Here is an 8,096-nt window from a genome sequence, read left to right on the forward strand (position 1 = left end):
TTTGCACTAATTGTTTTGAGAAGTGCCTTAGTAGTGGTGGAGAGTTCAATTCTGTTGTGAGAAATGCACCAAAGCGACTGAGAAAAACTGTAAAGCAGATCAATCAGGTCATCTCAGTATAGAAACAATGTTAGTGAAGGTCACAAATGATATTCGTATGGCCTCTTATCTTTGTGTTTGTCCTGCTAGACCTCAGCACAGCATTCAATACTGTTGATCTTGATTTTTTCTTACAACCATTAGAGCATACCATAGATATTAAAGCTATTACATTGCAGTGGTTTGAATTATATCTGAGACTTAAATTTGTTCATGCAAATGGTGAGTCTTTCTCATATGCTAAGGGTCATTATGGAGTTCCACAGGGTTCCGTGCTAGAACCAGTTCTATTTACATTATACAGGCAGTATGAAGGAGAAATATACATCTTCACTTCTATGCAGATGATACCCAGATTTCATCCATGAAGCCAGATGACACACACTACTTTATATCCATCACCAGAATGAAGGCAGTATTTTTGATTTGGACTTCAGGGTAATCTTAAATGTATTATCCCACTCAGAATTAATGGACTACTTCTTTGCCAACAATTGATCATTGCAGTCATTTTCAAGAGAAATAAAATGAGAGTTCATCGTGTACTCCATTGTAAAGATTGTATACTTTTTTTTCCTCATACTACTACCGTTACATGAAGCTAAATACTAACTAATAACACCTTCTTCTTACTTTAGACTTAGACTGGATATATATTTCACTTTTCTTTCATTTATCTAATAAATATGCTGCAAGTTAGACCGACAACATATAAAATGTAGTGCAGGTCTAATATAACCTCGAGCCTGTGTAAAAATAGGTAATAAAACCTCACATCATCAATAATGCCATTGGTGTAGATCAGAAAAATCCGCAGATCACCTTATGGCTATCAAAGAATGACTTAATTAGGACACTTTTTGAGGTTAGGTTGGTATTAGTGGGCTTCACTTTAAGGAAATCTAGCTCACTTAACCAATGTCCTTATGAGGAAGGTTTTGCGTGTCCTTGCCGGTAAATCGCGCGCGTGCTCCTATGCATACGCGTGAAAGAAAACTAGAGACTGAGTGGGGTAGAGAGGGTCACAGGGAGACGCGGAGGGAAAAAGGGGTACGGTATAGGCTGCATCTTCAGCCAACGAGAGTTGGCATTCCCATGCAGAAGGAACAAAGAGGGGGGAAACGGGTGGAGGTGGGTGGGGGAGTAAAGCGCCGAAGAGTGAGGTGAGGCAGAGCTCATTCAGTGGGATCGTTGAGCTGCGGAGCTCCTCGGATTTTACTAACAGAAAATCCCTGTTTGGTCTGTGAAGCGCTCCTGTCCTGGAACGCGGTGCGCTCTGAATCTCGCGGTGGCAGACCCTCTCTGAAGCTGATGAAATAAGGTCCTGTACGGGGACAGCACCAAAAACTTTTTTTCGCCGCGATTTGCTGCAAAGGTAAGACAATGATTGGCATTTATTTTAAACATGCAAATAGCATATGTAAACACAAACAAGTTGATTATTAACGAGTGAGTGGCTTTTCTTTGGCGTCACATCCAGTTGGTTGTTCATCACCACAACTTACAGGTAAACATAAGTAATTGCTTTGAGAAACGATTACAGGTGCACCTGATATACATGCTAATAGGTAAACCATTTCAAAAAGCTAATTGGTTGACAGATTTCCATCTCTCCCCCTTTTAATTAACATTTTTGTTTGTTTGTTTGTTTGTTTGTTTGTTTTTACATTCATATCGCAGCTACTCCAAAGGTAAAGTGACAACCTGCAGTGAAAAGTCCCACAAGGCCGACCGTCAACAATAAGCTTGAGCTGCAGATTAAATTGCAGCAGTGAAAAGGGCTAAATATGCTCATATTTCTCTTCGGATCGCGAAAATGGCAAATGTTAAATGAAAGTCGATTGGACGTGATGTAGATAAACGATGTAAAGAAACATTACAGTGGACGGTTAAAAATAAACCCGGCTTTGCGATGGTCAACACTTTGATACCTAACATTTCTGGACACAATTCTGAGGATGGCCCGTGATTATTCTAATAATAATTATTCTAATTAACTGGCAGCTGAGCCAAAAGCAGCACTCTGTGAAGGTGGCTGTCCTTGTTTTCCTTCATCCAAACGCGAAACGATTCCCATTTTATTATTGTTTAGAGAAATTCAGATGGGTTAAGCGCAAATCACATAGAAAGAGTAGATTTTATTGTAAATAGGTGCTGTGACATATTTTTTACAGTTCCATTATAAATTTTGGTTTGACACCAGGTGTAACTGCGTACTAATGAACAAACCCTGTTTTTCTTGTGTGGCCTGTGTGATTCTGAAGATAAAGCCAACAAGTTGTAGCCTGTGTTGCAGCTTCTTATAAAGTATTTTATTGTGGAAAATCTATTCGTAGCCTCGTAGAGGTGTCAGGTGTCGGCAGCCTCTTGCATTTACAAGACGACCATGCATTTGAGTAATATATGAAGTCCTCCCTTAAAAAAAAACAAAAAACAAAAAACCCGAAAATATCTTATAGCGAGCTGTCGCCTCCCACCCCTTTCCCCCCTTCTTACCTTTGGATACAAACGCCACCCCATCTGAAACCAATCCTTGCAGCACTCTTCCTTATGATATTAAAAGGAATGCACATGGGCGTTGGGGTGTGAGCACACACAAACACACAGTTTTCCAATCGCACCATCAATGTCACCATGGAAACCAATTCTCTTGGCACTCTCAGTTGATCGCCTTCTGCATTAGTCTTGGATGGTCTTGAAAACGGTTACAGGGTTGTTTATGGATGCTTCTGTCAAAAGCATGTTGATCAAACCTAGACAGGGTTTGGCGCTTCGCCTGAGTGCAGATAAGTCTATATGTTTGGGTTTAATGGGCATGTTTTCTTCCATCGGTGGGCCTTGTGAGAGGAACTGGCTGTACCATGAGGAGACATGATCGCTGAGGTCTTGACCTTCATTGTAATTGCTACGAGAATCTGTAAAGTAACTGTTCATGCAGCTGATCCATATTGGCAAACTATTGCACTGTGGCATTTTTCTGCCTTACATGACTGAACCTGACACACATTCAAGGCAAACCCACACATGCAGCTGGGGGAGGGAGGGGGGATCATTTAAATTTGCAAGCATATGTCTTTATCATGTCATGCGGTTTCACACTGTGAAGTGCAGCCATAGCATTTCACATAAATGAAAATTTGCATCCACATCAATGTTTGTATGATGCATATATTTAGCATCCACTTATACAGAAGAAATTAATAACACGTTTTGTAGGCACTGTATCTGTCAGTTCAATTTTGAATCTTCCTTTCCTGCATTTGTTAGGAATTAATTAGGATCAAAAACTAATTATTTCTAGGGTGTTTATGATTTTTTGTTACAAGACAGGAAAAGGAATTTTCTCTCTTTCTGTGCTTTTCAGCTTATAGAAATGGTCAAAGTAACACTGTTGAAAAGACAAATATTGCAACTTTAAAGACAATTTTGCAATGACTATCAAAAATGTAAAATTTTAATAAATATGTTTAAAATATGTTTTAACTCTTGGAAGTTTGGAAGCTCAAAACATGTAATAAAGGAGTTGCCAGTTGTCATGCATGTGCACGCACACACAAAAAACACGCAGTGCAGACACACACATGCACATCAAAGATCCTGCAGCATGGCCAATCTTGCTCTAGAAGTGAAACAAGTCAAAAGTATATTTTGCCAAAGCTGTTATCCTTAACATCTGTCAAGATGCTACTTTAATTAGTGAAGACAACATTCGTTGCCCTCAGGGCAGGACAGATGTTTAGGTTAACACTCACATGCACATACACGCTCACATTGTTGTGGAGAAACCGGCTGAAGGCAAATCATGGCGCCTTGTCAAAAAATCCATGCGTCGATTGACTGATATCTTCTTCAGGGACTATCCTCTTTGGTGCAAATTAAATTCCACCAATCAATCTCAATAGTTTTGAAACTTGATAAAGATCTGTTGTGCTTCAGAATTATTAGAGAAGGAATCCAGTAGATAGATTTTTTTAATGTACTCAGTTGACTGGGAACAGTGGACCAACTAAGCAGTCAGCAGTATTTAGACATGAACTGATTCAAAGAAAATTCAAGCTATGTGGTGGAATAAATAAAAACAAACAAACAAACAGGTGAAAAATCATCCACTGAAATCCAAAGCACTTAAGTTTTTGCCAGACAAACTGAGGTTTTACACTGTGAGAAGTGTGAGGTAGAGTGTGAGAGAGTTAACATGTGGGAGTAATAGGAAGATACAATGCTGGGGAGGACAGAGAGTAATACATAGAAGTCTTTGTTTTTAAATTGATAAATGATGGAGTGGGTGAGCAAGGGAGAAGGTGGGGTTGTTTCCCCTCCTTGAGACCGAGATACATTTTTCTCTGAAAAATGTATCTCGAAGCACTTAGAAGATGGGGCCCATGTTACCTGTCTGGGGCTGGGCAAGTCAGACCTGTTCTCTTATCTGTTTGGAAAGGCTTGATTGAAGACACTGAGAACAAGTGTGATTTAGAATGGGATGAGAAATGTGGAAGAATGAAGGAAAACTGATGGTAGATGAAGAAAAAAGAAAGAGAGGAAACAGGTGAACTAGAGACCAGTCCACAGCAGGAGGACATCCACAGAGATGTGTACCTGTGTCCATGTGTGGTTGTGTGTCTCCATTCACCCAGCTTCTCTGTGGTCTCGCTGGCAGTCTGTGGCATCTAGTGCTTGAGTAATCCTCCTGGGAACATTCAGAAGCTGCCAAAGTGCCATCCAGCTCCTCTTTTCACTCTTTACCACCCGTGCTTGTCTATCTCTATCTCTCTATCTCTCTTTTTACACTCATTCAGCACTCCCCCTTTTCTTTCTCTAGCTGTTGCTTTTATTCCAGTCCTTCCAAATTACAGTAATATCACCCAATTTCATTTTTTTACTCAATTTTACTGTATTTGTTTGCCAACTTTTCTCTCTGGGCTTTGAATCGTGATTTGTCTTTTTCTTGTAACTCTATCACAGCTGTGAGTCTTCCCAATATGGGGAAGAAGGTGATTCATCATCTGTTTTTTTTCCTTTCCCTCTTGTAGTTCTGCCTATAGAACCAATGTTTTGGTTCTCAGAGAGCTGGACAGTTAAGCCTTTCCCATGGGATGACCAAACAAAGAGCCCAGCTCCCTTCACTTCTGTATGACTGCACAGGAACAGAATCATAGGCATTCACTAGCGGGACTGTTGCTGGGCAGCAAAATGATAGATCTCTGCTGGCCACGAATGAGGCACTTCTTCATTTTTGCAATAAGACACCAATATAAACTGCCCAATTAATCTCTGATGATGTGCAGGAGAAGAAGCAAAACCACCCACGTGGTGCCATTTAAGTTTACAGTTTATCTCATGTAATGTAAATTTTGTCTCAGAATAATATTTTGTACTGCTTGACTAGAATTCTCCTTAATGAGGGTTCTGACAGCAGAGGTAAAGAAAGACACCTTAACTCCATCATACAAAAACAATACAGTGAAAAAAGTTTACATTTATTTAAATATAGTAAAATTAATTGTACAGTATTATTAGAATTTCTGCCATCACAGCGTAAGGCCTCTGTATATGTGCTGGAAAGGTGCTCTATAGGCTACTCATAAACAGCAACAAAGTAAAATGGTGCTACTTTATGTACTTTTTTTGTGCTTTGCAGGCTGGTACATTGCCTCATTGCTACACTATTGTGAAATAAAAAAAAATTGTAATAGTGGCTTATTAAAATTCATATCATGTAATTAGATGTCATTTTAGCTTTCTAGTGTAATTTAGTGCTTGCAATGTTCTTGGCCCTGTGGCCCATTACTAAACTATCTGAATTTTGGGTTTGGTCCCATCTGGTAGACATGGGTCAGAAGTTATTGTTAGATTATCCAGGATGCGTACTGAAAGCCTGCCAGTGCCATCACATTCTGAAAGTTACATAAATACAGATAAGTTTCCTCACATACTGACTTGATCTGCTCTGCCTATTATATGCAAATCTGCAGTTTTCGATTCCTGTTTTGACCTATATTCTGCATCATATTAGATAACTGCTCATAATTAATATTGGAGGTCACCACACTAGCTGGGGGGGGTGCGCACATGAGGTTTGAGTCAGCATTTACTGGTACAGCAAAGGCCTCATCCCTCCCACTCGCTTCATCACTGCCACTGTCCTCCTCCTTGCAAAAACTTCAAACCACCCACATCCCATTGGCACCTGCTACACTGCAATTCAGGTCAGCAGGGGGAGTCACAAAATTACTCCAATAGTGATTGGTAATGGGAAGAAGAGGCAGGATAGAGGGGGTCTCATTTTCTTTTTTTTTTTTCCTTCCTGGCACCAAAGACCATGCCACTATGAACAATCATCCCATTGTGTGGCGACAAAAGAAACATAATTGAAGCAGATTTAGAGCTTAAAACAAATAAAAGACTTCATCTGAACAGTGATTTATCGTGACAGATTCACACTGATTATCAGATGGAGCTCCTTTTGGTTTATACAACAGCTTTGTTATCTTGATGTCAGATGCCTTTGCATTTTGCAGAAAGTAGCATCCAATCGCAAAAATGCTCTACTTTCAATAACAATAATAGAGCTATTCCATTAATCTGTAGATTGAGACTTTCAAAAACAGTTCTGTGTAACTAAAAATATGCCAAAGAGCCTTCTAACTGTTAAAATACATTAATAACAAACATTTTTGTTTAACTTGTCTTTAGGTTTAGGAAAAGTCTCTCATATCCCACTGGATGCTCCTTTTGCAGTTTACATTTGTCTACCTATCATTTCTATGTTTGATACTTGAAATCCATGTTTTGGAAATCAAATCTTACTGAAACTCAAAGGGGGAAAAACATAAAAATAACACAAAAACAACAAAGAAATTGTTTAATTGCCCATTTCACCCACTACCCCTCCCAGTCTCACCCACCTTCCTCTTCCTTTGCCCCTTTTTACTATTCCACAAATCCTCAATTAAGTGCGTAATGGGCCTCAGAGGCAGGTTTGTGTGTTTCTTTGTTCAGCCTTGGGGGATCGACTGGCATTAATGTTCCTCTTGAGTATGTAAATAGCCTGAGCTGTGGGAGCGCAAAGCAGAGCTGCTACTTGTCTACTTAATCGCAGCGAGCTCCATCACTTTCGGACATTTTAGGGAGCTGAAGCAAGACATGCATGAGAACTTCAGCACTAAATACAATACCCACACTTAGAAGAGTAACCTCAGCACCCATGTCCACCCCCCAATTCTTCCGGAACCCCCCCTTCTTTTTTTTTGCTCTCTCTCTCCTGATTCCCTCAGGACCCTTTACTCTCACCCTTTTTACCTAACTCCCCCCCAGACCTGGCAGTGGCCCTCACCCCTCCTACTTACACAACTCCCTGACCAATCCTTCCTCTGCATGTGTGCTGCTCCCCACTGCTCAGCCTATCCCATCTTGACAAGCTCCAGTCGATAGACCCTACAGTCTAGTTTTGTTTACCTCACCCACTTGTCCAGCGGAACACACAACAATTGTGTCCATTGCCTGTTTGTCAGCCCCCTTTTCAGAACTAAGAGAGGAGAAAGAGGGGGTGGGGGGGTGGGGTGGGGGGATGAAAAACAAAAATGGAGGCAACAATTAAGGTTTCCCTCCTCCCCATGAACCCTGTGCGAGCGGTTTCCCAGCTCTATATTCTGTGAACTAACTTGGAGGCCTGTAAAGTGGCCCATTATTCTAGTAGGGTTGGTGTGTTCCAAGAGCGGATTGCCTCAATGGCCGATGAACACAGAGAAGGTTTTGTTAGCAGCGTTTGGCTCACCACATTATGCACTGGTTAATTAGGAGCTCTATCTATCTATCTGTCTATCTATCTGTCTATCTGTCTATCTGTCTATCTGTCTATCTATCTATCTATCTGTCTGTCTGTCTATCTATCTGTCTATCTGTCTATCTATCTATCTATCTATCTATCTATCTATCTATCTATCTATCTATCTATCTATCTATCTATCTATCTATCTATCTATCTATCTATCTATCTA

At 40.3% G+C, this 8,096-nt stretch overlaps 1 protein-coding gene across 1 annotated transcript in view; it reads left to right on the top strand.

The window, feature by feature from the left end:
- Positions 1–1,244: 1,244 nt before the first annotated feature.
- The window catches only part of slc1a2b (solute carrier family 1 member 2b), a 29,208-nt gene continuing 22,356 nt past the window's right edge, over positions 1,245–8,096 (top strand). Inside the window, exon 1 of the mRNA XM_005941746.3 lies at positions 1,245–1,474. The gene's annotated coding sequence lies outside the window, so the exon portion shown is untranslated. The remainder of the gene's footprint in view (positions 1,475–8,096) is intronic.

The sequence above is a fragment of the Haplochromis burtoni genome, unplaced genomic scaffold (genome assembly GCF_018398535.1).
Source record: "Haplochromis burtoni strain Fernald_Lab_line unplaced genomic scaffold, NCSU_Asbu1 Contig_322, whole genome shotgun sequence".
In the NCBI taxonomy this organism is placed as follows: Eukaryota; Metazoa; Chordata; class Actinopteri; order Cichliformes; family Cichlidae; genus Haplochromis; species Haplochromis burtoni.